The sequence below is a fragment of the Aquarana catesbeiana genome, linkage group LG02 (assembly GCF_042186555.1).
Source record: "Aquarana catesbeiana isolate 2022-GZ linkage group LG02, ASM4218655v1, whole genome shotgun sequence".
Taxonomy (NCBI): Eukaryota; Metazoa; Chordata; class Amphibia; order Anura; family Ranidae; genus Aquarana; species Aquarana catesbeiana.
In genome coordinates, this window is record NC_133325.1 from 534197550 (window position 1) to 534223393 (window position 25844).

The 25844-nt window shown below is 42.0% G+C and overlaps 1 protein-coding gene across 2 annotated transcripts in view; it reads left to right on the forward strand.

Annotated features, from left to right (window-relative positions):
• STRIP1 (striatin interacting protein 1) overlaps window positions 1–25844 on the forward strand; it is a 614942-nt gene that overhangs the window by 109472 nt on the left and 479626 nt on the right. Inside the window, exons 1-2 of one of the 2 annotated variants that reach the window (XM_073615856.1) lie at window positions 13545–13674; window positions 13785–13880. The exons of the other annotated variant lie outside the window; for it this stretch is intronic. The gene's annotated coding sequence lies outside the window, so the exon portion shown is untranslated. Of the gene's footprint in view, window positions 1–13544; window positions 13675–13784; window positions 13881–25844 lie in introns of those variants that run through there. 2 annotated transcript variants of the gene reach the window in all.

Below are 25844 nucleotides of genomic sequence, written 5' to 3' on the forward strand. Positions count from 1 at the left end.
CCCAGAACTTAGGTTTGCAAAAGGATCCCATGTCTTAGCAATGTTTCTAGCTTCATCTTGTAATTTGCTTACTTCTTTACGGTGTTGTGCAATTATATCATAATAATCTGGTACCTCAATACTTGTGTTATGAAACCAGGTACAACACTCATAATCTTCTGTGTTTTCACATAACCCAGTTAAAGCAGCACTCATGCTTTCTATGGCTAACTCGTGTAGTTCTAATTGTTTTCTAATTGCCCTAGTTTCTATATTTAATTTAGTAATATCATCAGAATTCTTTTCCATTATTTCATCAATGATTCCAGTGTAATTATTCAACCTTTTCATTAAGTCTATTCCCCACCCAGTCCATGAGGGGAACCAAGCCCATGCCATATCTTTTGTAAGAAATAACTCCCTTTTATTGCGGTGTTTGAGGGGGTACCTAGGATGCATGCTAGCTTCAAGGAGGTGTCTTCCCTTGCTATCTCCTACTACGCCCATGATGGGAACTAGGGATGCAAGATAACACCATCCTTTGGGTTCGGTGGGGATCCAAGGGTGACAGATTTTTCCACAACAAATATAAATACTGTTTCCTAGAGCTAAGGATCGTTTGTTGAATATTGTCATCATTTCATCAGAAAAACTGGAAAAAGTTAAACTCGACAATAATTGTCCTACTGTGGAAGTGGAACTGGAGTTAAGAAAGTTTATTAGAGTGGTATTTAGGGCAGGTTCTGAAGTATGAAAGAAAGGGCTTTCAATTGAAGTCATTGAAAAGTTAATATTAGCTTGTTGGCAAACTTCAGCTCCGTTTGTGGAGTTTCCCAACCTAAAACACCAGTCTGGGGAATGACTTCTACCAGTAATTTGGAAAGTAAGGGTATTATTTGAAAGTGTTCTTATGACTTCTGTAAGGATGACAGGAGGTGTGCCATTAAGGAGTGGGGTGAAGTTTAGAGGTACTGCCATTAAGGGGATTCTAGCAGTGCTAGGATGGAGTTTACTACATATCCAACATTTTTCAAATCCAGATTTCTGGGCGTAGCTATATTTAAACTTCAACAATAACATTTTATCTGTAAAACTTTCTGAGTTTTCATTTCTCTTGTGTCTGTCATGTGTATTATTCTGTTGTAGAGTGTTAGAGGCCCCACAAATACCCTTTTATGAGTCCCAAATCTTCAGAATGATAAATACAGTTACTTATCAGCCAAGTTGGCAGGAACACAATCAGGGCAGCCCAGCATTGGAGGCACAAGGCCTTCCCAGAAGTCCGTGGTGAAATAAGCGACGTCATCTTGTTCAGAGTCTTGACCACCTGCTTCACTCAGTGTTCGAGGATTTATATCACTTGCTTCACCTCTCTGTGCTTTCTTTGCCTTGCTTCTTAGGGTCCTGGTTGACCTTCTTTACGCGACTTGCATGAATCCAGGCCTGTTGTCCTTCTACCAAAATAGCTGTGCGGGTGACTGCGATCACTGTGGTTGGGGGTCCGAAGGGATACTCCTGTTTCTTGTTGCGGTTCAATCTCTGGACCACCACGGTGTCACCCACCTGGAAAGGGTGTGTAGGTTCCTGTGAAGGAGAGGTGCGAGCAACATTCCTTTTAACTTTATCCAAAGTTTCAATACTTTTTTTACATATTCTTCCTGAATAAGATCTAGGTCCCCTCTTTCTAACATAAGTGGCTGTCTGGCCCATAGGGTGGGGAATGGCCTACCCATTAAGACTTCAAAAGGAGAGTATCCTGTCTTTTTAGAGGGTGTCATTCTTACCTCGGCTAGTACAGCTGGTAGGACCTTCTTCCAATTTGCATACGTACCTCCAGTGGCCTTCCTGATCTTATCTTTAATGGTTCTGTTCATCCTTTCCACTATACCTGAACTCTGGGGGTGGTAAGGAATATGAAACTTCCATTCTATTTTCAGTGTTTTTACCAGGTCTTGACAAACTTTGGCCACAAATGCAGGACCATTGTCAGAGTTGATCTGTAGTGGGCAACCCCACCTTGGGATAATTTCTTGTATCAGAATCCTCACTACTGTTTGTGCATCTTCCTTTGTAGTTACAAACAATTCTATCCATCTTGAGAACATGTCCACTATTATTAGCAAATATTCCTGTCTTTTACCTAGTTTGGGCATGTGTGTAAAATCTATCTGCAGATGAGTGAATGGTGTAGATGGATATATCAGATGTTTGTGTTTTGCTTTGTGAGGGTTGCTAGGGTTATTCCGAATGCATGTGATGCATCTGGAAACATATGCCTTAACGAGAGAGGGAAGACCTGGAATGTAAAAATCCTTATCCAAAAGTTCACATGTGACTTTCCACCCTCTGTGACCTATCCCATGGTATTGTGAAATAAAAATGGGTGCACTGGCTACAGGGATACATGGTCTCCCCTCTTGGCAGACAAGGTCAGTTTCTGGGTTTGTCTGCACACCTATTGAGTTCCATTGCTGGATGTCTTGATCTGTGGCATATGCTTGGAGGTCACGCAATGTTTGATCCAAAAGAGGAATTTCTGGTGAGAGTAATGGCATTTGTATGTTTGCAGGCTGTGTGGATGCTGCTTCTCTTGCTGCTTTGTCAGCTAAGGCGTTGCCTTTGGCTATGTCATCCTGTTGCCCTGTATGTGCCCTACAGTGTAGTATAGCTATGGACCTTGGTAATTGTATAGCTTCTAACAGACTTGTGACAAGCGTGGAATGTGAGATGGATTTACCGTCTGCTGATATGTAGCCCCGCCTTTTCCATATGACTCCAAAATCATGCGCAACACCGTAAGCGTATTTGGAGTCTGTGTAAATGTTTACATCCTGCCCTTCAAAAAGCTGACAAGCTTGAGTAAGGGCTATAAGTTCTGCAGCTTGTGCTGATTGGAATGGGACAGGGTTTGCTTCCAGTATTTTATCAGGCAGCTGAACAACAGCATACCCTGCATGGTATGTGTTATCATTTGGTCTTGAACAAGACCCATCCACAAAGACATTCTGTGCTCCAGGGAGAGCAGTTGAAGACATGTCTGGTCTCGGGGATGTGTCTTGGTGGATGAGGTCCATGCATTCATGTTGAAGCACTACCTCATCTTCTTCACCTTTCAAGCCTAGCAAGGCATTCAGGATTGGAGCTGGACCAGAAGTGGGAGAGGCATATTTTATCTCAAGTTTTGGGTTAGAAAGTAAAATTACTTCATAACCACTCAGCCTCTGGGCTGACATGTGCTGGGTATGGATATTCTTTAGTAGAATGGATACATTGTGAGTGGTGTGTAGTGTGGTGGCATGTCCTAGAGTGAATGATGTAGCCATTTCCACCACCATCGCACAGGATGCCAGAGCTCTGAGACACGCCGGCATGCCCTGTACTGGCATCGGCACAACTTTTGAAAAAAATGCAATAGGGCGGAGTTTCCCCCCATGCTCCTGAGCCAGGACCCCCGCCATCGTTTTACAGTTGTCCCTTGCAAACAAGTGAAACATTTTACCATATTCAGGTAGTCCAAGTCCAGGAGTTGTCACCATTGCAGTTTTAAGATACACAAAAGCATTGTACATTTCATCATTCCATTTCACACAATCTGGCATGTCAGTACCTGTGGCTTGCCTCAGGAGATTATCATAGTAGGAACAATCATGTATCCATTGGCGGCAGTAAACAATCATTCCAAGAAAGGATAGCATGTCCTTTTTAGTAAGTGGGCGGGGCAGACCCACGAGAGCCGCAGCTCTCTTGTGACTGATTTTCCTTTTTCCTTTGGAGAGTACAAAACCAAGGTATTCAACAGTTTCCTGACACCGTTGTAGCTTTTTCTTAGAAACCTTATGACCATTGTCTGCTAACCAATGTAACAGATCTAAACCATCATTTTTACATGCTTTCTGGCTTGGACTACACAACAAATCATCAACGTATTGAAGTAGGACGGAACCATGGCGGGGTGTCCAAGACCGCAGGGTTGCCTGGAGGGCCACTGTGTATACTACAGGGGAGTCTACATAGCCCTGAGGTAATCTACACCACGTCATCTGTCGGTTTCTGAAATTGAATGCAAAGATAGGCTGTGTCTCTTCGTCAACAGAAACTGAAAAAAATGCATTACAAAGGTCAATGACTGAAAAATACTCTGCATCGGATGGTATGGAGGTTAAGAGTGATGGCACATCAGGCACTATGGGAGCGATGGGTATCACTAGGTTGTTTATAGCTCTGAGGTCTTGTACAAACCTGTAAGAGCCGTCCGGCTTCATTACTGGGTTAATGAGGGTGTTGTAGGGTGACAGTGTCTCTTTAAGAATTCCTAGCTGCAGGAACCTTTCCACCATTGGGGCCACTCCTTCCTCTTTTTCTTTTGAAATGGGGTATTGTTTGTGATAAACCGGCTGTGCCCATGATTTTAAAGCTGCCTTGTATGGGGTACAAGAAATAAGACCTACATCCAAGGAGCTCTTTGACCATACCGGATCATCTGGTGGAGGGAGATCACTATCCTCAGTGTAATATATTGGTATTACCTTGGAGTGTACGAAGACCCCTCCTTCAGTAGTCATTTTCAGTGTTATACCCAATTTTCCCATCAAATCTTTACCCAAGAGATTCACAGGACAATTTGGTATAATCCTGAAACAATGATGCAAGACTGTTGCACCTCCCCTTTCAACATCACTTACTGGTAAAGGTGGTGTTTTGTATGTTTTGGTAAGTATCCCATTAATTCCCATAGAAGGTTCAGCAATTTTAGTCTCACCTCTGTGGGTGCTGTCTATCTTGTTGTGGAGTGGGAGGGATCTGCTGTTGTGGTTGTGGAGCGGGGGGGACCTGCCGTTGTCTGGTTGCATAATGTCCAGCCAGAAGATCAATATCTGCCTTTCCTAAACTTGGATAGACATGTACATATGCGGGTGGAGGATGACTGACTATTGGCAGGGGTGGGCCTATTGGGTCAGGGACAAATCTCTTTTTATCGGCTTCTTCTCTGTTTCTGGTCATAATCTTCCTTACTTAAACATTTGGTGGGCTTTTTCTGTTTCTTATTATCCCTCTGAAACCAATATGGGGCGTATTTTAACCAGTTCTCTCCTCCCTTTTCCATATAATCCATATCCCATTGAGGATCCCCGGGGTACCAAGGGAAAGCTCTCTTATCTCCTAAACACAATCCTTTTATCATATCTATGTGAAATTCATCATTAGCGCCATCCCGGGGAAAGGGGTCTATACTGTGTATGGCTTCGGTCCATCCCGCTAAATTTGAAACCCATGGGACTATGAATTCATAATTAGTACCACAAATTCTGGCTACAAAATCCTTACACGTTTCTCCTGGATTGGGAAGAGGGGGAGGATCTTCTTTACTTTGTTTCTGACCCATATTGACAGTGGGAGCCGACTGTTTTTCCACCCAGTCTTCTGATCCACACACACACGACAGATTATCTTATAACTTCTAATGCGATAGATAAGAAAAAGCAAAAGATTTTGGGGTCACCGGAGTCTATTTCCTCATTAACCACATCATATCCCTTCCCAAAAGGAATGTCTCTATATATGTGTATGCAATACTGCTTATCTTTGTGGGTTTCCCAAAAACCCTCCAATATTAACCTCTGGCGTGGTTCTTATCCCCTACTAATTTATGGGTCTAAAAAGCTTTAATCAGAGCTGAGGCAAGAAATATTTCATCAATAAAGACAAAATAAAGACTTACCTTCAGATGATTTTTGGCTTTTTCCCGGACAAAGAGCCCCCAGTTCTGTAGGGAATTTCTGCTTCTAAGACCACCCAGGTAGGTTCAGGTAATGCAGGAAGACCTCCGTAGACCCCCAGGCCTGGAGATATCAATAAAGTGACACAGGAGACAGGTTTGCTTAGCCACCTAAAGATATCTAATTAGCAATGCTCAAAGGTACAGTATTTATGCAGTTTGAGGGGATGGGAGGAGTTTTACTAAACTTATACATGTCATTGAAATGAAAATAGGTTCAGTTAATATTTACCTATTAGCTGGTGTTATAAGACAAAATCTTGCATCACTTTCACTATAAGAGTATGTATGTATTCTTAAACAGATGTTGAGGGAAGCATTTATCTTATCAAGAACAAACATGAGCTAGGACAAACTCCACATTCTAGCTATATTTAAATTTATATGTAACCCTGAGTTAGACATGTTCTATAGATTACAGCTTAAAGATGATGTGGGTTTCAGTTGAAACTCATATTTGAGTTTTCTCAATTTTCCTGTAAAACATAAGATGGTGTCTTAGAATTAAAATGGAGTCCCTCATGATATGTGCTATGTTCTTTACAGTGAGAGGTTGCACTTTTTGGAACTTTTCTCAACAGTTATGTACAAGATTTGTTATGAATTTCTTCTGATCATTGCACGTTTGATTATTGCACTTTTGAACATTGCACTTTGTAGTTATATTATTGTTTATATTGCATATGTGCCACATTATTTATTTTTCTTTTATTTCATTTATGCAGTGTGAGAGCACCTTCCGATGTTGGTGATGTTTTAGTGGTTTTGCGCATTGGTATTACTACATTGTTTAGTATTCATCGTACGTTGTTCCAGAGATTGGTGTTCCATCGCACTAAAATTAGACCTGAGATGGTTTTGGGAAGGGACAGGTTTACACATCTGGATAAGTTCAGTGTAAACTACCTGGTAAAAGGTCTGGAGGTAAGGGCCTTTACAATGAGTTGGATTGAAGATTGACTTGGGGTGTAGATTAGTATGTGTGATAGGTGGGGATGTAGGACAATATTGGGTCTGCCAATTTAATTAATCATCATGATTACTTTCTGCATATAAATCCTCATGGTAGGCAAGAGATGGAAGATCTGTATCATTCAGGGGAGTAATAGTAGGGGATGGGCATTTAGAACCCTTTGGGTCTATGAGTGATGCGTTCTTAGCAGCTTGGATACTATAGAATGGACTGTCAGATCCCTAATAAATTTGTTTAAATCCTTGAATAATGTAAAAGGGTTTGGCTGAGTAGTTGGAGCAAACATAAATCCTCTACTAAGTATGGAGATTTCATGGGGGTGTGACAGCTCCATGCGTGACAAATTGTAAATTTTGATAGTTTTCATATTTTCTCTTTTCTTTCTACCTCTGCCCCCCCCCCTCCTTCATCTTCTGTGTGCTTTCTTTTGCGTAGGCTCGGAGGGGGGCCTACTACTAAAAAAATTATGTTTGGGGACTAGGGGGGAGTTGAATGATGGTTGATCAGCAAGGGCCATCTGGTCAGTAGGAGGTTGCCATAGAATGGGAATATTAGGGTTATCTGTGATAGGTATGGTGGGTTCTTGAAAGAGAATGGGCGCTGGAGACACCAGATCTGTATTTGTGTTTGAAACAACATGACTAAAAAGTCTGGTGGGAACTGGGACCTGTCTGGATATCTTCCTAGTGCATTGTGGCTTAGGTGTTGGGGCTGACACTGTGCATGGCACGAGAGGGTCTAGAGTAGATGATGTTGATCTAAGCATGGGGCCAGTATTCGTATCTCCCCTTCCTGGCCTGCCAAGTGGACGGCAAGCCATAAGTGGAAGGGGCCAGTATGGTCAATTATATTCTCCAGAAGACCCTGTCGAGATTGTAATCATCCAAGTCTCTTCTAAATTTACTAAGTTTACTACAGATAAGGTCATTCTCACGCCGAATGGTATTCCTCTTCAGCGTAAGTAACCATGTATGAGGCAAGTGTGGGACAATCTTACAGATACTAGTGCATAGGAGGTTGATTTTATCCATCAGAACAAGGAATTTCCTCTCTCTCGGCTGGATAACTATATCCATCCATTTGGCAGTGCAAAACTCTGCTATATGTGGCCACTCAGTGTGGAATTCTAGATCTAAAAATGCACATTGTTTTAAGATCCTAAGGCCTCTAGGTGAGGTTTATGTGATATATTGTTGGAGAAAGAATTTATCCCACCACTGTTGATTGGCGGTGGAGATTAGATATTCCTAATGGGACTGCAAGATGTCATAAAAAAACCTTTTACATGTGGGTACTAGTATTATTATCATTATTATTGTATTATATGTATACGCTATGTCCCCAAAATACCATCTCTCCATACATATTTTATCGTAGTTATGATGGTCATTATTATTGTTTTGCATATGTGTGCATGCTTGTACATATGTATCGTATATTAGAGCTGCACGATTCTGGCCAAAATGAGAATCATGGAAAATTACAAGCGCACCACCAATGAATATATATCGTGATACAATGTATACAACAGCTTTATCCACGTGATTTACCACTATTTTTGTGAAAAAATACATGAAAAAATAAATAAAATGAGAATCACATTTTTTTTGCTTAGAATAAAAAGATCACGATTCTCTCACGATTCTCGCGTCGTAAAATTTTTCACATTATACAAAAAAAAAAGGGGCTAACTTTACTGGTTAGTTTTTTATTTTTTTTTAATTCATTAAAGTAATTTTTTCCAAAAAAATTTCATTTGAAAGACCGCTGCGCAAATACAGTGCGACATAAAATATTGCAACAACCACAATTTTATTCTCTAGGGTGTCTAAAAAAAAAAAAAAAAAAAAAAAAATATATATATATATATATATATATATATATATATATATATATATATATATATATATATATATATATATATATATATATATATATATATATATATATATATAAAATGTTTGGGGGTTCTAAGTAAAAAAAATGATTTTAACTTGAAACCAACAACTGTCAGAAAAAGGTTTAGTGGTTAAACTTTTTTCACTTAAACCGAAGTCTATTCCATTGACAAATTGTTAAAATGTTTTTTACACTTAAGTTCAACTGTTAAAGAATGTTTTGATTCTTGGCAGACTTCCCGTTTTTATCCTTCCTTTCTTTTTGACGGCTGTGGCTTCAGAAGAGCAGAGAGAATTCTTTACATAGAAAGAATCGGGAAACGCTTTAGTCAAGATCGTGATAACGATTCTTGACGATTAATCGTGCAGCTCTAATGTATATTTATGTGTGCATATATGTGTGCGCATATATGGCCAATTTAATTGTCATTTGTCTAACAATGCCTTTATTGATTTCTCAATTATCTTGTGAAAACTTTTATTCTTTTTATTATTATTATTATTTGGTTATAATTTAATACACGGGCGCGTATACGCTGTTTATACTTGTATACATGTTGTTGTGACTATGAGAGTTATATATATTAGGGCTGCAACTAACGATTATTTTCATAATCGATTAGTTGGACGATTATTGTTTCAGTTAATCAGTTAATAACCTTAAAAAAAGTGTGGTGTATAATTTAGTTAATATGTAAAGTTTTAAAAAAAGGCAATTTATTCTTAAATATCTCCTATGCAGTGGTAAATATACTGTAAATAGCCAACTAAATGGTTAGGGAGCAAAATATCGGATCCACTCTGAGAATAACAGACAGAAGAGATATACTGTATATACTATTACTATTAGAGGAGAGATATACTGTATATACTATTAGAGGATACATACTATTAGAGGAGATATACTGTATATACTACTAAAGGGTGAATCTGGTAAATATGATCAAATTTTTGTATTAAAAAAACAAACAATGTCTTCCTTCAAAAAAATTAAATTTTAAGAACGTTTGTTTGATTTTCTAATCGTTGGTGGGGTCAAATCGATGATATTTTTCAACTATAGTGACGGCAAAATTTGGAAATCATAGAAAACTTCTTGGTCAAAGGAATTTTCAGATATTTGTATGTGGTTTTCGTTAGGGTTGTCCTGATACCACTTTTTTAGGACCGAGTACAAGTACCGATACTTTTTTTCAAGTACTCGCCGATACCGATTACCGATACTTTTTTTTAATGTCTTTTTTTTTTTTTGGTATTTTTTTTTGGGGGGGGGGGGGGTGATGAACGTTGTATGTGTGTGTGTTTTTTTTGTTTTTTTTTTACAATTTTTATTTTTTACAATAATAATTTTTTATTGTTTTTTTTTGTTTTTTTTTTTTTTAATCAGCCCTTTTGGGGGGCTTTGGTGAGATATCAGGGGTCTTAACAGACCTCTGATATCTCCCCCTTAAGACAGAGAAAGAGACAGAGGATAGAGATTCCCCAGTCCCTTTCTCTGCAGCGTCAGCTGCACTGAGAATGAATGGAGAGAAGACAGCGGCTCCTCTCCATTCATAAACTGACACATCGTAATCACAGGAGATTACAATGTATCAGTTATGTGAATGGACAGAGTCAGCTGACTCTATCCATACACAAAGGAAGGAGGGGGAGAACGGAGGGGACAGATAAGGAGAGAGGAATGCAGGGGACAGATAAGGAGAGAGGAACGGAGGGGGAGAATGGAGGGGGACAGATAAGGAGAGAGGAACGAAGGGGGAGTACGGAGGGGGACAGATAAGGAGAGAGGAATGCAGGGTGACAGCGGAGAGGCACAGAGGAACGGAGGGGGCATGGAGGAGGATGCAGTGACAGTCAGCTGTGAGCGATCACCGCTGTATGTCACTAAAGCTGGTGAAAGCCGCTGGGGGAGAATCTTGTAACTCCCCCACGCGCCGATCACAGCTGTCCTCTAGGTATCGGGGGAAGCATCGGGAGCATTTGCCCGAGTACAAGTACTTGGGCAAATGCTCGGTATCGGTGCCGATACCGATACTAGTATCGGTATCGGGACAACCCTAGTTTTCGTTCAGAAATTATAATTATTTTAAGAAAACAAAATGTTAAAAACAAGTGAAAATTTCAAACGTTCTTTCATTCATCGAATGTACAAAGATTTTTCGTCTGAAAGATTCTCGTCTGAAAGTTGATCCGTGTGGCCAGCATAAGGCTTGGTACAAACCTATGCAGTTTTCTTTTGATCTTTTGATTTGTTTCTGCAGTGCTTTTTGCTGTGAGTTTTGATTTTTGCGAATGTGATTTTGCTGCGATTTGCGTTTTTGCATTTTTTTTTTTTGGCCAATTTGTTGTTGGGCAGATTAAAAAACACATAGGAAACACATAGGAAACCATGTGAATGAACTGTAGTGGGTTTCTGCAAAAAGCACCAAAAAACACATAGATGTGAACCAGGTCTAAGACGTTTAGTAACTTAATGGGGTTAAAAAAAAACTAAAATTAGCCCTTTATAGTACAAAAAAAACAGATAATCACTACTGTAAGGGGTTAATTTTTTTTACTGTAGAACTGTGAAAGTAATATTTACAGTAGCGATTATTTGCTCTTTTTGTACTATAAACGGCTAATTTTAGTTTCTTTTTTAACCCCATTATGTTACTGGCCGATTCATTGATTATGAAAATAGTAATCGATTAATTTCACAATCGATTAGTTGTCGATTTAATCGATAAGTTGTTTCAACCCTAATAAATATATATATATATATATATATATATATATATATATATATATATATATATATATATATATATATATATAAATATAAATATAAATATAAATAATGTCTTTATGAACTTTGCGGGCTCCATCACCCTTCTTTTTTTTTTTATTTATTGACATTTAGTTTCAATTTAAACTCACATTTATTTATTGCTGTGCTCTTAAACATCCCTGGGTAGGTTTAATATTCAGTGTCTGGCCGACCCATTTTGTGATTAGCGATCACATGACCACTGGAGCCTGTTGTCCTACGACCAGCCCAGACATATAAATACCACCATTACAGCACTCCAACCCCCCCCCCCCCCCAGGCCTGTAGAAGGAGCTGATGCTCCGGGCGCGTAGCCTCTTCTATCCAGTTGTTCCTCCCCTGGTGTCTCTCTGCTTCCTGGTGACATCGTCTCCCTGCGATCCACGGCAGCCCGGACCGACTTTCTGGTGGCCACAGGACGGATTGAGGCTCTCCCAGTCATCTGCCAAACCCGTGGGCACTTGTTTTTGGATGCCGATCTACACCTGCAGACGCCTCCATTTACAGATGAGCCTGTTTTTATGTTATTTCTTGTAAGTGCATTACTTACTTTGCCAATAAATCATATCTAATATACTACACTCAGGTTGGCGCTTCCTGTGTTTCTCCCCCTTCCTCAAGGGGCTATAGTAAAACTTGCCTCAAAAAAACTTTTAAAAAGGCCCAGGGTAATTCTCCAGACCAAAGCCAAAAAATGCCGACACGGTGAGATTTATAACTACCTTTTTGGATCAGCACAGATACATTTGCCAACTTATGCAGAAACATTGGCACTTACTTTTAGGGATCCCACACTTTGCAAATATCTTGGTGATCGTCCTGAGATCACATTTAACGTGCGGGATCAATTAGGGATAGTTTGGTGCAGAGTCAGTACACTAGATCTTTCAACAAACAGCAGGATAGAACTGGTATTTTTCAATGCGGATCATGTGACTAGTCACTTGCTAATGGAGGGCCCTTCAGTTACACTCCCTAATGGGCGAGTCCACAGGATCCGCCATCATATTTCATGTCAAACTGAGGGAATAATTTACATAATCCTTTGCCAATGTGGAGCTTTTTACATTGGCAAAACGATTAGACCACTCTGGAAAAGAGTGAAAGACCATATGTACTATGTCATAAGTGGCATTTTGAATACCACTATAGGCCACCATGTGGCCTTCAAACACAGCTATGATCCCCACGTGTTCAAATTTGCCGCCCTCGATAGGATATATGAGGATCCACGAGGGGGCAACTTTGATCAGAATTCTACAGAGAGAAACTAAATGCTAGTCATTTCCAGGGTTAAATGACTTTTTGAGTTTTAGACCTTTTCTGTGACTGCAAATAAGTGTGGGATCGTGCCTGTATTTGCACCTCTGTAATATGATATACAATTTATTTGTGCACGTATGGTCTTTACCTACCTTTTTGTTATTTTTCTATTTGTTGTTTTTTTGTTTCCTTCATTTAACCCTTATGTTATTCTTGCTGCCCTTTGGGGTCTGTCCTTTAACCAGTATTTTATTATATATACAATGTATGAATCTGCTAATATATATTAAATATAGAAACTGTTGAGATGTGTATATATGCATATATTGTGGACGATGATTATAAGCATATTATAAATAATGTAATGTAAATGATTGATTAAGCAAGGTATTCTTCTTTAAGCTGTTTGTGATATCTGGTTGACATATCTTTCATGCTTGACTGCCTGAGTCCATATGCATGGGATGGTTTCTTTGTTGTCAGCTTTGGGATGTTGGCTTCTGTCTAGTGCAATATATGAGACGTGCTGACACTTGCCTATGCTTTTAGTTTGCTGTGCATGGCCGCCATTAGTGTTTACTTCAAGGGGTTAAAGTCCTGTTGCCGTTTTCCCTGTATGGGGCTTTGCATGGCTGGTCTGTGCCCCCCCTGTGGGCATGTTTTGGATAATGTATCTCCTCCACCTCTTCTGTTTCTTAATGGTATGCCATGACAGGGTGGAGCAGAGCATGTTCGCCCCCCCCCCCGGCTGTGCTCCCTGTAGTACCATGCTGCAATGTGCAAAGGTGCATTAACATATCAGTACTTAGAATACACTGACATCAGGCTAGGGGCGTGCCAATCGCGGCGATCAACTCTGTGGGGCTACAGCTGCTACTAGGCACAGGGAGCTATAAATAGCCCCCCCCCCCCCCCGCTATGCTGCATTGTGGTAGATGTTTTCCCCGGGGACACACCAGACTACATATCATACATGGTAAGTGCATGACCTTCATGCAAAACATGAGAAGTGTTATGCTGTACTTTTGGCTTACTAGCCTATATAACAATATTCTCATGTTTTGCCTGTCTTTTTTTCTGTTCTAGGCTCCTTTAATGGGCCCTTGGACTGTGTGCAGCCTTATTCATTTCTGCTAGTTGCAGGAGAGGCATCATCCACATCTAGAAGGACATGCTTATGATGTTGGTGAATACATATATATTACTAGTACGCTGGATAAAATGCAGTTCCTGTAGGCTATGTTCATACCACCCCCAAACCAAACCCCCCCATTCACCTTCCTTTTTTCACTGTTCATCATCTGTGATTGAGGTCCTGTAATATAGTCTACATGAGTGACATGTTTTGAGCTAGTAAGTGCAGTCTTTATATATATTTGGTTCCATCTATCCAAGTATTGAGCATTGCTTGGCTTTGAGAGTAATATGCTTCATTATTTTAACTGTTCTAGCTCATCATACGGTTACTAGTATTGGGAGATTACATTCCCTTATCTACACAGTGATTTTTGACGTTCATTGTGGAAATTTCCATTTGTGGATGCTTTATGCTGACAGGGTAGTTGTATGTGTGTTAAGTGTATGTCACTCGAATATGACAATGGCTAATGTTTTTTATCTACACATTTTATTGTTACACAATGTCTGATGTGCTTCATTATAGATAGTGAGACCTGTTCCTTCCAACAATCCCTGAATGTGTCCTGATGAAGCAAAACGCATTGACGCATAGTGGCTCACTGTTGTCTATATGGTGTCAACATCTCTGTTACGCCATACGTTCCTGTTAATTGTGTGTTTAATTGTTTTTTTTAATTATTCTTTCGATACTTGCTCTTTGTATGAATAATTATCAATAAAATATATTTTTTTTATATACTCTCGTCCATTTTGCCTCTAAAGTCCGATCTAGGGCCATCTTTGGTCCTCCTTTTCTCTAAAATTCCTATCTTCTGAGTATCGCTCCATACTCCTCCTGTACATCACTTCCTATCTTTTGTTCTCCAGACTAGCTAGCACTGTAGGTCTGTATTCAGCCCTGTGCTAAATTAATTGGCAATTATGCAGTCATGCAACACTGTAATGATATTAAATTTATATAATTTTTATATTTTTTTCCCACAAGTAGAGCTTGCTTTCTTTATTATATAAATAAACAAACAAACAAACAAAAAAAAAGACATTAAAAAAAAAAAGCAATGTTTTTTTTTTTTTACTTTCGGTTATAAAATCCTATCCAATAATAAAAAAAATCTTCATAACTTTAGGGCAAAGTGTATTTTGCTACGTGTCTTTGGTAAAAAAAAAAAAAAAAAAAAAAATCCTAATAAGTGTATATTAATTGGTTTGTGCAAAATGTATAGCTTCCACAAACTATGGTTTATATATATGCTGGAATTTACGCAGCTATAGATGCTATACTATAATGACGGTGATCAGTGACTTATAGTGTGACTGTGATAGGGTGGCAATCTGGCGCTAACAGACTCTTGCTGGGAGATACACGAACTGCCTAACTGACACTGGCATCAACCATGACGTGCTTTGGACCTCTCTACTACAGATAACACTACTTCGTTGCAGCCCTCGGGCAATAATAAACTGCCCCCCCCTCCTCCCCCTTTTTTTTGTACAACATAAAGGACATCTTTTTGTTATTGCCCCATTCCCTTTGCGGAAAGAGACAATATAACTTGAACCATATGTCCCCATGACCTCTTATTACTTTTGGATGTAATTTAGCTGTTTGTAGGATCTCTGACCGGCCACCATTGTTTGTGGTCTATGCTAAGGTTCTCTTGCCTATTTGCTGTACTGCCATGATTATTTCCTTTTTATGTTTTAAACTCTGGATATACATATGTTTTATGTTTTTCTGAGAGCTCTCGTTTCTTTCCCCAATTCTCTCCCGATTCTTGTCCCTTTCCTCCTCTCCACCCTCCCCTGCTTTTCTCAGGGATACTGTCTGATTAATAATGTTAAGTGTTAGTGGTCCCATGCTTATAAAAAAAAATGGATTAAAAGGAGAACTGCTGCCCCTACCAGTACAACCGCCTAAGTGGACTGTAAAAGCAAATGGCACATGCCCCTGGGTGACATTCAAATAGTCCTGATACAAAAATTAAAGTGTCATGTGCTGAGTGTAAACCTAGTATGTGCAAATGTTACCAATGCTCATGTCCAGCAATATGATAAACTTCTAATTAAAGTGACAGATGCTCTACAAACTGTTGCCTCAGTGTAGTTCATATAAATCAATATGATGCACAGAGAAATAAAAATATATACAATCTGCAGTGCATTAACTAAAAGTATATATAAATAAACCCTTATATAAAGTGACTAGTGCTCTTCAAATTCGTTCCTGAGTGATACTCCCATGCATAAATCTCAACAAAAATATAGTGTTTATATACAGTTGTGCTCATAAGTTTACATACCCTGCAGAATTTATGATTTCTTGGCCATTTTTCAAATAATATGAATGATAACGCAAAAACTTTTCTTTCACTCATGGTTAGTGTTTGGCTGAAGCTATTTATTATCAATCAACTGTGTTTACTCTCTTTAAATCATAATACAACAGAAACTACCCAAATGACCCTGATCAAAAGTTTACATACCCCGGTTCTTAATACCGTTTATTGCCCCCTTTTACATCAATGACAACTTGAAGTCTTTTGTGGTATTTGTGGATGAGGCTCTTTATCTTAGATGGTAAAGCTGCCCATTCCTCTTGACAAAAAGCCTCCAGTTCCTATAAATTCTTGGGCTGTCTTGCATGAACTGCATAGGAGACTGAGATGGCCACTCCAGAACCTTCACTTTATTCTGCTGTCGCCAATGACAGTTTGACTTGGCCTTGTGTTTTGGATCATTGTCATGTTGGAATGTCCAAGTACGTCCCATGCGCAGCTTCTTGGCTGAATGCAAATGTTCCTCCATAATTTTTTGATAATAATAAACTGCATTTTTCTTGCCATCAATTTTGACCAAATTTCCTGTGCCTTTGTAGCTCACACATCATCAAAACATCAGTGATTCACCTCTGTGTATCACAGTAGGAATGGTGTACCTTTCATCATAAATGCTTTCCGTCCCCACTGTACACATTACATGCTTTTCTTCAGCTTCTCCATTGAAGTATATTGAACCAAAAAAGCACTGTTTTGCGTTAAAAGTCCCTGACCCTTTCCAAATATGCAGCAGCTGAAAAAAAGCATAGATTTCTGAAGCTTCTTGATGACGCATACTATGATGCGAAACGCGTAGAGACTGCTGGGAGATTTTCGTTAGGTGCTAGCATTTTGGGGGGCATGATGTTTGTGCAGGTATGAAATCTAACAGAGTGGTGTATCCAAAGTAAAGTAGTGCATTCAACACATATATTTTTCCGATTGGTAGCACTTGCACATACTAGGTTTACACTCAGCACATGACACTAATTTTTGTACCATTGTATTGGGCCTTTTTGAGTGTCACACAGGGGCATGTACCATTGCAAGCTAGAACAGCGCCACTTCTACCTTCCCTAATCCAACATTTGATTAATAATGTTACTGATACTATGTTGTCCTATATGCAGGACTAGGGATTAGGGGTGCTGAAATTAATCGCTGCATCGCGATTCGGGGGTCCCCGATGCGGCATCGATGCATGCGACCCGAAAAATCAATGTGATGTCATCCTGACTTGCCCCGCCCCTCCCGGAAGAACGCTCCAAGCGTCTCTGTCAAAACAGATTTTTGTAATAAATGCAGAGTTGTAATCTATTAAGTGGCCACCGCTGTATGTTGTGTTTTTTTTGTTTTTTTTTTAAATATATGCAGCTTCATACCATATTTCTTAGTCTGTGTATATAACTGTATATCCTGCTCATGTGACTGCCAGGTCCGGCCCGCCTCTCTCCTCTCACGTCTCTCCTGACGTCAGCCCCGCCCGCCTCTTTTCTGAGCTGATAGCTACAGTCGAGTGGGGCTGAGAAATCCCACTGACGTCAGGAGAGACGTGAGACTGAGAGGAGAGAGGCAGGCCAGACCGAGCAGAGCAGTCACATGAGCAGCATATACAGTTCTACACAGACTAAGAAATGAGGTATGAAGCTGCATATATTTTAAAATGCACATACAGTGGTGGGCACTTAATAATTATTATTATTATTATTCAGGATTTATATAGCGCCAACAGTTTACGCAGCGCTTTACAATATAAAAGGGAGACAATACAGTTATAATACAATACAATACAATAGGATTAAGAGGGCCCTGCTCAGAAGAGCTTACAATCTAATAGGGTGGGGCAAGTGGTACAAAAGGTTGTAACTGTGGGGAATAAGCTGGTGGAAGTGGTAGGAGATTAGTTGGAGACGTGATAGGCTTTCCTGAAGAGATGAGTTTTCAGGGATTGCCTGAAGGTAGCAAGAGTAGGGGATAGCCGGATAGATGGAGGTAGTGAGTTCCAGAGGATGGGAGAGGCTCTGGAGAAATCCTGGAGACGAGCATGGGAGGAGGAGATGAGAGAGCTTGAAAGCAGGAGGTCTTGAGAAGAACGGAGAGGTCGATTTGGGTGATATTTGGAGACAAGATTAGTGATGTAGCTTGGGGCAGAGTTGTGAATGGCTTTGTATGTTGTGGTTAGAATTTTGAATTTAATTCGCTGGGTGATTGGGAGCCAGTGTAGGGATTGAAGTAGAGGGTTGGCAGACACTGAGCGGTTGGTAAGGTGGATAAGTCTGGCAGCAGCATTCATGATAGACTGAAGAGGGGATAGCCTATGGAGAGGTAAGCCATTGAGAAGGAAGTTGCAATAGTCAAGGCGAGAGATAACAAGGGAGTGAATGAGGAGCTTGGTGGTTTCATTTGTTAAAAAAGGGCGAATTTTAGAGATGTTACGGAGGTGAATTCTACAAACTTTTGACAACGATTGGATTTGAGGCTGAAATGACAAGTCAGAGTCTAGGATTACACCTAGTACCCTGGCGTGAGGGGAGGGACTGATGGTTTCATTGTTGATTTTGATGGAAAAGTCATGGAGGGGGGCACGGGCATGGGGGAATATTAATAGCTCAGTTTTAGAGAGATTTAGTTTAAGGAAGTGGTGCGACATCCATGCTGATATGTCAGTTAGTAAGTTACTAATGCAAGAGGAGACTGAAGGAGTGAGGGTGAGGAGTAGACAGATAGATTTGGGTGTCATCAGTGTATAAGTGGTATTGGAAGCCGTGGGCAGTTATTAAGTGACCAAGGGAGGAGGTGTAGATAGAGAAGAGAAGGGGTCCAAGAACCGAGCCTTGGGGGACCCCCACAGAAACTGGGGCAATGGAGAGGAGGAGACAGAGTGGTAGGTGACACTGAAGGAGCGCTGTGATAAATAGTCAGAGAACCAGGATAGAGCAGAATCTCGGAGGCCAAGGGAATGTAGTTTATTGAGAAGCAGCGGGTGGTCAACAGTATCAAAGGCCGCAGAGAGGTCAAGTAGTAGGAGTATGGAATACTGGCTGTTGGTTTTAGCAGTTAGTAAATCGTTAGTGAGTTTTAGTAAGGCAGTTTCCGAGGAGTGCTGCGAGCGAAAGCCAGACTGTAAGGGGTCAAGAAGGTTATTTTCATTGAGGTAGGAGCTAAGACGGTTGTAGACTAAGCGTTCTAGAAGTTTAGAGGTGAATGGGAGCAATGAGCTGGGTCTTAAGTTGTTCAGGTCGGTAGGGTCCAGTGAGCACTTTTTAAGAATGGGAATGATCTGCGCATGTTTTAGAGGGGAGGGGAAGATGCCACTAGAGAGGGAGAGATTGAAGATGTGGGTGAGGGAGCATAGGATAGAAGAAGAGGGTGACCGTAGTAGTTGTGAGGGAACAGGATCCAAGGGACAATTGGTTAGGTGGGCATCCGAGAAAATTTTTGTAACCTCTTCCGTAGTAGCCAATTCAAAAGAGGAGAGTGTTAAATGTGCTGCTAGGCAAGGTATGTTGGGTGGGGAAGACGTACGCACAGTGGAGATGTCCTCACGAATTGCATCGATCTTGTCTTTGAAGTGATTGGCAATCTCTTGGGCAGTGAGTGAGTTAGTGGGTAGAGGGGGTGGTGGACGAAGCAGAGTTAAAGGTTGAGAAGATCCGACGGGGACTGGATGACAAGGAATTAATAAGAGAGACAAAGTAGGCTTGTTTGGCAGCATGTAGGCATGAATTGTATTTTAGAAGTGCAGATTTATATAGGGTGAAATCTTGCAGGCATTTGGTTTTAAGCCACAGTCGTTCAAGAGCACGGCAATGTCTCTTGAGATTTCTAGTGTTGTCAGTTTGCCAGGGTTGTAACGGTCTGGGCCTGATTCTGCGTGTGGTTAGAGGAGCAAGTGCATCTAGTGATGATGAGAGTGAACTGTTGTAGACAGAGGTGGCCAGGTCAGGACAGGACAGGGGAGAGATTATGTCATATAGGTGGTCAGTAGCAGAATAGAGAAGAGAAGGGTTAAAGTGGCGAAAGGTTTCTACAAGTAATTGTTTGCTGCTTGGAGGGATGGGTGGTTGGAGGCAAGGATACAGTGAAAGTAATGAGGTTGTGATCAGATAGAGGAAAGGGGGTGTTGGTGAGGTTGGAGGTTGCCAGGGTTGCAGAGATGGGAGAATACAAGGTCAAGGGTATTACCATTGGAGTGAGTGGAAGTATGTGTCCATTGGGTTAGGTCAAAAGATGAGGTTAAGTCGAGAAGTTTAGCTGTAGTTGGGCTGTTAACATTGACAGGAATGTTAAAGTCACCAAGAATAATGGTGGGTATTTCAGAGGAGAGAAAGTAGGGTAGCCAGGCAGCAAAGTCATCAAGAAAGCGCAATACCGGTCCTGGAGGCCTATAAATTGCTGCAATCCTCAGAGAAATGGGAGAAAACAGACGAATACAGTGCATCTCGAAAGAAGAGAGGGATAGAGGGGGAGGGACAGGAAGGATTTGGAAGGTGCTTTGTGGGGACAGAAGGAAGCCAACTCCACCTCCTTTCTGTCTGTTGGGTCTGGAGGAGTGAGTCCAATGGATACCACCATGGGAGAGGGCAGCAGGAGAAGCTGAGTCAAAATTTTGAAGCCAGGTTTCTGTTATGGCGAGTATGTTCAAGCCATGAGAGATGAAGAGGTCATGTACAGATGTTAGCTTGTTACAGATGGAGCGGGCGTTCCAAAGGGCACATGAGATTGGTGGGCTGCTTTGAGGAAGCAGGGGGATAGAAATTAAACTGAGTGGATTGCGGTGGTTGCCAGAGGGGGAGGGGTATTGGATATGTGGCTTGCATTTGGAAAATGGCGGACCAGGATTAGGAGAAATGTCACCTGAGACTAGGAGAAGGAGGAGGGTGAGGAAGGCAAGGTGGGAGTGGGATGTGCATGAGCGCACGTGTCTAGTGGCCCTGGTGTTTGTCAGCATGTGGGTGCAGCAATTGCAGGAGATGATGGGTGCCATAGTAGGGAGAGGGTAGGAGTGAGGGTGATATGTGCATGCTGCAGGGAAGAGAGGAGGGGTAGAGTAAAGATAATTTGAGGATAGAAGACACCAATGTGAGAAGGAAGAGAATAAGGAGCATGTTAGTGGATAGAGAGTGGAAAACTAACCTAATATAAAATAAATGTCAAAGCTGGTTTGCTTGTCGTCTTGCAGAGTGGAGCAGAGTTCTTGTTGTTCATGCAGTTTTAGTTATCCTGCTTTCGTTAAACTGCGTCGGTGAAACTGCACATCACTTGTGACTGAGCCACTCAGGACAAAGCCATGATGTCTGCGCCTTGCCCCTGTCTGCGCCACCCCATAAGCTGCCATAAATTTATAGAGAGACTAAGCTGGGATGCATTTCTCAGTTGGTCATTATTGGGTCTGATGTGAGACACCTGAATATGGGGAGGAGATGGCCAGTGCCAGACCAGATACAGACACAGGCTAGGGTCGTAAAACTAATTACCTCTCTTGATCACTCAAGCCACATGGAGTTGAGAATCAATCACCAGTAATTTTGCTATTGCAGTGTGTTTAATGGATTACAACTGCATTTATTACCACACAGGTATTTTAACAGCAGTATGTAGAGTACAAATGTGTTTGTACTCTACTTACACTGGCTCCTACACATGCTCTGTGCTGACACATTTGCAGGCTCCTCCCCCCCCGTTTGCACACTCCACTGTGTTAACGCCTAGTGTGCTGGAAGGTGCAAACGAGGGAGCCCAGAGAAATGTCAACACAGAGACAGTACGGGAACTTCACAGGGCAGTTTGTCAGTTGTGGATTCTAATCCCTCCTGACCTCCCAGCAGCCGCGTGTGCGAATTCCTGTACCCTGTAGTGCACCGGATTAGTGCACTTAGTAAAGCAGAGTTTCGCCTGTTTTTTAGTTTATTAAAAGTCAGCAGCTACAAAAAGTTTAGCTGCTGACTTTTAATAAACAGACACTCACCTGTCCCATGGTCCAGCGATGCGGCCGCACAGAGCCTTGCTTCTCTCCTTCTCCTCTCCTCAGCGCCGGCATATCTACTGTGGGCAGTGACACCCAGCCACGACAGCTTACGGCTTCATGGCCGGGAGCACACTGTGCTCTGCCATTGGCCAGCCAATCCTCTGGGACCTGTGTTGTGTCCCAGAAGATCGCTGGCAGGGAGGGGGTACCAAGGGCAAGAGGAGGAGTCACCTAGGCGGCCGGGACAGGAAGTCCCACTAAAAAGAGGACACACTCCCCCCCCCCCCAAAAAAAAACCAAACAAAAAATGACATGCCAAATGTGGCATGTCAGGGGGCGGGGAGTGCTTAAAGCGGAAGTTCCAATTTTGGATGGAACTCCGCTTTAAAGGAGTGAGGTTATTTTTAATTCAAAGAGTTCCAGTAAATTTTTTTGTTTTTTATAAAGTCAGCAGCTACAAAAAAAGTTTATCCTCTGACTTTTAATAAAAAGACACTCACCTGTCCCACAATCCAGTGACGTTGCCACCCAACCCTCCATTCTCTCCCCTGCCTGTCCACGGCGCTGGCAATACTACTTGCAGCTTCACAGCCGGGTGCGCATGTCTCACTGCGCTGTCCTGCACAGCCGGGCAATCTTTTGGGACCTGTGATGTGTCCTAGAAGATTGCAGGGAGGAAGGGCCGCCCAAGCGGAAGCGTGACCGCGTCAGTAATTGTGATGCATCTTGGAATCAAATCGAATCGTTGACCAGATAATCGTAATAGAATCGTGAGACCAGTGAAGATGTGCATCCCTACTAGGGATAATGTACCCCTTTTTTTTTCTGTTATTTTCTACTGATGTTTTGATGATCTGTATATTGCTGATATGGGTTTAGCCTACTACTATTCAACGTATTCCTTTGCTTTATAACTGCTCTCATTACCTATGACATTGGTGGGTGCAGCTCAGATGCAGCTGTCCATGATTGGTTTCACCCCTGATAGTTTGTGGAGACTCTGTATGTCCTTCTAGTGGGACAGAAGTGTCTCTGTTGGCTGTTTTAGCCATTCCTTCTAGGTTTTGTACCAGGTGCAACTTCATTCTCTTTTTTTGCTATTAGTCCATCCCCACCTTTTCTCTTGAGTGTACTTTTTTTGTCTTCCTCTTTTCCTGGCCATGGCTGGATCCCAGGGGGATACTTCCCTTACAAATTTTTTTTTCAATGCACAAGGGTTAAAAAAAACCTTCTAAAAGATTGCAAATCGTATATGATTTTCACAAGTTCAAGGTCGGTATTGCATTATTCCAAGAAACGCACATTCGCACTGATCACATCCCCACTCTTTGAATAGTTATTACCCAAACTGGTACCACCGCACCTACGCTCACTCAAAATCGAGAGGAGTGGCGATTGCATTTCATAAATCCATCACATACCATATGTTGGATGTCTGTGCGGACTCGAAGGGTAGATACCTCTTTCTGAAGCTTACCATCAATGGTAAGACTTATACCCTAGCTACTATGTATACCCCCAACCTGGATCAATTCAGACTCTGTAATACCTTCATAAATTAATGGACTTTGCTGAAGGGGTTATTCTCCTTGCGGGGGACTTTAATTGTGTCCTTGACCCCATGCTAGATACATCTGCGGGAAGAAGCTCTATTTCTTCTTCACAAATTACCCACCTGAAAAAAATTCTGGGGCAATATAATCTGATGGATGTCTGGCAGCTTTCCCTTCCTACAGATAGGGTTTACTTGTTTTACTCCACGGCTCACTCTTTGTACTCTCGCATGGATTACTTCCTTGTGGGTAATTTTGCCCTGACCTTCTGCCCGCAGAGTAGCCTTGGTATTATCTTGTGGTCAGACCATATTCCTTTCCCTACCGAACCTTTCCTCTTAGGAATGGACTTGGAGATTAAATGACTCCTTACTCTGGGATGAGCCTTGCATGGCTGCTATTACATCTACCGTAACCAGCTTCCTTCTGGACCATCGAAATGAGGATACCTCTGCTCCTATTCAGTGGGAGATGCTGAAACGCGTGCTACATGGGGTCTTTATTAAACAGTCACATCTTAAGCGGAAGCGTGCTGCTTAAATCAGACTTGTCACTTCTTATCTCCAGGTTGGACAAGACTCACAGACTGAATCCAATCCCTGAGTACATTGCTCCAGCTCTCTGATGCTTGCCTCCAACTCTTATAGTTGCTTGACCTGAAAGCTCAATCTATCAAAGATATGATGCGTAAACTGTACTATGTACATGCTAACAAACCAGGCAGATTGCTGGCTAGGGCTCTACATGCTAGAAATGGTCTTGCTTCTACTCTGAAACTAAATGACCGGACAGATCAGATTACTCATCACCCTAAAGAAATCAATGGCCTCTTTCGTGCACTTTATAACAATTTACCTTATATACTCGAGTATAAGCCGACCCGAACATAAGCCGAGGCACCTAATTTTACCACAGAAAACTGGGAAAACTTATTAAAGTGGGGTTCCACCCCAAAAAAAACTACATGAAAAATCCTAAAAAAAAATACAAAAAAAATTTTTGATTTATTTTTTTTTTTTTAACTCACCTCTAAATGCCTGTTGCTAGGGGGTCCCTCGTAGTCTGCCTCTTTTAGTGCCTGGGCTGGTGACATCACTTCCGTCTCGGCACAGGAAAGCTCAGCTCTGATCCCTCCCTCCTGTCAACCATCTGAGACCCATTACAGGTCCCAGGTGACTGAGCGGCCAATCACGGCGCACGGCGCTGCTCGCGCATGCGCAGTGGGTGCCAGGCTGTGAAGCCACAGCCCGGCGCCCACAGTTGCAATGCCGGCGCCGCTGAACGGAGGGGGAGACGAGCGGGGCTTCGATCCCCCGCATTGCTGGACCCTGGGACAGGTAAGTGTCCAATTAAAAGTCAGCAGCTGCAGTATTTGTAGCTGCTGACTTTTAATTTTTTTTTTGACTGGCCCTCTTTAACTCGAGTATAAGCCTAGGGTGGGAAATGCAGCAGTTACTGTAAGTGGAAAAGAGGGTCAGCAATGCCCATCTGCAGCCCCGCTGTGCCATCTGCGTGCCCCGCTGTGCCATCTGCGTGCCCCGCTGTGCCATCTGCGTGCCCCGCTGTGCCATCTGCATGCCCCGCTGTGCCATCTGCATGCCCCGCTGTGCCATCTGCATGCCCCGCTGTGCCATCTGCATGCCCCGCTGTGCCATCTCCCTTCCTCACTGTGTCCATCTGCAGCCTCATGTACCTGATCTTCAGAACACCGGTGCTGTGACATGCAGTCTAATTAGCGGCCGTGCAGTGTAACAAAGCCCTGCCTCCTCGTACATGACGGAACACTGATTTAGTTTCCCAGCGGTGAGTCAGTGTTCCGCCTATCACGAACGAGGAGAAGAAGAAGACGGGGCTTTGTTACACTGCGCGGCCGCCGACTAGACTGCATGTCACAGCGCCGGCAGATCAGGCGCACGAGACTGCAGATGGGCACAGTGACTCGAGTATAAGCCGAGGGGGCTTTTTCAGCACAAAAAAAAAATGTGCTGAAAAACTCGGCTTATACTCGGTATATAACTTGCCCTCATGCCCTACCAATATGTCACCAGAGGAGTTTAAATCTCGTATCCTTCGATATATTACTGAGACTGCTCTCCCCATTCTTCTCGACTCGACTATCCAGGACCTTGAACGGCCCTTTTCAGAGGAGGAGATTGCTGTTGCAATCTCT